At 32.4% G+C, this 2,774-nt stretch overlaps 1 long non-coding RNA gene across 2 annotated transcripts; it reads left to right on the forward strand.

Moving 5' to 3' along the window:
- The first annotated feature begins 309 nt into the window (after positions 1-309).
- Positions 310-2,417, forward strand: LOC120193169. 2 transcript variants are annotated; one of them, XR_005522838.1, is made up of 4 exons: positions 310-518; positions 617-687; positions 1,198-1,436; positions 1,921-2,417. It is a non-coding gene; the product is annotated as an uncharacterized LOC120193169 (long non-coding RNA). The 2 variants fall into 2 exon arrangements; XR_005522839.1 differs by having other exon boundaries at positions 1,198-1,420.
- The last annotated feature ends 357 nt before the right edge of the window (positions 2,418-2,774 follow it).

Raw genomic sequence — 2,774 nt, forward strand, 5'->3', positions numbered from 1 at the left:
AATAAATTTTAGTTTAATATTAAATATAATTTAATATATAATCATTAATAAATAAATATAAAATAAATATTTTTTATTTATATCATTAACTATAACATATAGAAAATATTTAATTGATTCCTAAATATTAGATTTAGTTTATTGGTTGAGGCTTTGCTCGGTAACTGACTGATCTGGGTTCAAATGCAATTAAGAGTCTGTTTGATTGGGAGTTGTATTTGATTCCCGTAAAACGATAGGTTGTTTTATGGTCAACGAAAAATTTAAAGAAAAACACAGTGAAATGACTTACCATTTGGGAATCATAAGTCATTTTCCACCATTCTCCCGTCCCTTGCTCCACACCGATTCTAAACTTCGTTCTCCCGTCCCTTGCTCCACACCGAAACTTCACTATTTCTTCCTTTAATTCCTTCATTTCTTTTTCATCACCAAAGCACTCTCCATTATTCTCTTATATTTTTTTAGCTTTTGCACCTACCCCTCTTTCGGAACACCCTTTATCAAGTTCACTGAAGGTAATTTTCTTCACCCCATTATCACCCTTTTCCCTCTCTTGAATCGTTTAAATGCCGAATGTGCATGTTCCTGAATCTGGGTTTACTTTCTTTGTTAGAAGGTCTTCGATTCCAGGGTCCAAAGTGGGGAGATTCAACCGACCCAGTTCAGATTTCGGGCTTCTTTCAGGTTAGGGGTTGTTTTGATCGATTCCCTGTTGTTCAAAATCCCAGATTTGTTGTGATTTCTCGGAGATTTATAGCTCCAAATGCGCTTAATCTTGTTCAATGTTCATAGGTATGGTGTTGAATTGTTCATAAGTTGAGAACTGAATTAGGGATTGGGGATTAAGGTTGTGGATCTGAATGGATTGAAATGATTTCCCCAATTGTATGTTATTCGTTCGTGTAAGGAAGTTAAATTAGTCCAGGATTCGATACGATCTCGTGTTAGTTGGTTCGAGCTCTGATTTTCGTCTTGTTTGATGATTTTTTGTAGGAGAAGTTATGACTATTTGACCCATATTTACGTCTATATTTTTCTTATTTTTTGAATAGTCTCAACCCTGTCTCCTGTAATAGGAGTAGTGTGTCATTGATATGTGTCATACTTCCTTGAACGTTTGATACATGAGTAGAAGAATGCATTTTCTGTCATCTAAAAATATACACCTGAGCAGTTATAAGTTTCTTTTTGTAGGACCTTGGAGGTGGTTTGATGAATCTATGCTTGATTGTTGTGAGCCTTTGGAAAAAGTTAAAGAGAAAGGAATATCATTTGGCAAGCTTGTGTGTTTGGCTCATTGTGCTGGAGCAAAAGATGAAGCGTTCCACACAAATCAAAGCTCCTTGGATGACTTCCGTAAATTTGTTGTGAGATGTTCCACTTCTGATGAGTGTCATATAATTTCATCATATTACAGGTCAATTTTTAAACATGTGAGATTCAATTTTATAGTTTATACTTTATACTGGGTATGTTTTCCTGCTCTTTCATTTGTGATAATATTAATTAACAGAACGCTCATCAGTTCAAATGCTTGCAGCATTGGATGTAATAATGTCAGACTTCTTTTTTATCCATTTTCTATTCTTTTCATGTTGCGACTTGTCACAATGTGTCATGAAGCAATATTAAAAATGATATGTGGAGACAAATTTCATCTTTGTATGAGATCAGCTGATGTGATCATTCTTTTAGCATTTTGTATATAATTGCAATTGTCATTGTAAATAATTTGAATCTTATGGCATGTCTTTGGTTAATCATTTATTGATGTGTTTTAAGTCTTCCATTTTGATGTAATGTGCCATGCTTTTGACCATGCTATTTATTAACCTAGTGTCAGTATTAAAATCCAAGTGGAGTTGCATCTTGTTACATTTGCTAAGTGGTGGATAGCATTGGCTATATTTTTTGCAGACGGGCACTGGTCATTTTTCTCCTCTTGGTGATTATCATGCTGGAAGGGACATGGACCTGATTTTAGATGTTGCTCGTTTTAAGTATCCTCCTCATTGGGTTCCTCTGAAACTTCTTTGTCAGTATCCTCCTCAGTGGGTTCCTCTGAAACTTCGTTGTCAGTATCCTCCTCATTGGGTTCCTCTGAAACTTCTTTGTGGTGTGGCTGTGGGTTGACTCTTGAATGTTAAGAGTTCATATAACCAGTTTTATTGTTAAGATGCATCTAATACCAATTTGGCAACAAATATTATCACCAAAACTACACAAGGCCTCTTCCTCTCATCAACAAACTAGTATTTGGTTGACCTTTTTATTTGTGTATTTTTGTTATGCTCTATCAAAGTTTAGTCAGGTGTAGTTTCTTGATTTTTGGTTTAATACATGTGTTAGCAACATGTTTACAGTTTTATTTGGTACAAGTGCGTCTCTTCTTGATGGTATAGTTTCTTGATGTACGGGTGGATATTATTGTTGTTTTAATGTGATTAATCCTTTAATTATACATTTTGACACTATTGTTATTATTATAATGTTATATACTATTGTTGTTTTAATGTGATGTACTATTAATTAAACCTACATAATATTTATGAACTTTTATAATATATTTTTAATAAATTATTAATATTATATCAAATAAACCTACATAATATTAATTATACGTTGAAATTCATTTCTAAAAATACGAATGAATAAGTATCATTAAGATTTTAAACCTTAAATAATGTATTTATAACACAATCAACATAAATTATTAATATTATCTAAAAAAATAGTTTGACGTACTTATAAAAATACAATTTTTTATAAAA

The sequence above is a fragment of the Hibiscus syriacus genome, unplaced genomic scaffold (genome assembly GCF_006381635.1).
Source record: "Hibiscus syriacus cultivar Baekdansim isolate YM2019G1 unplaced genomic scaffold, ASM638163v2 tig00116989_pilon, whole genome shotgun sequence".
In the NCBI taxonomy this organism is placed as follows: domain Eukaryota; kingdom Viridiplantae; phylum Streptophyta; class Magnoliopsida; order Malvales; family Malvaceae; genus Hibiscus; species Hibiscus syriacus.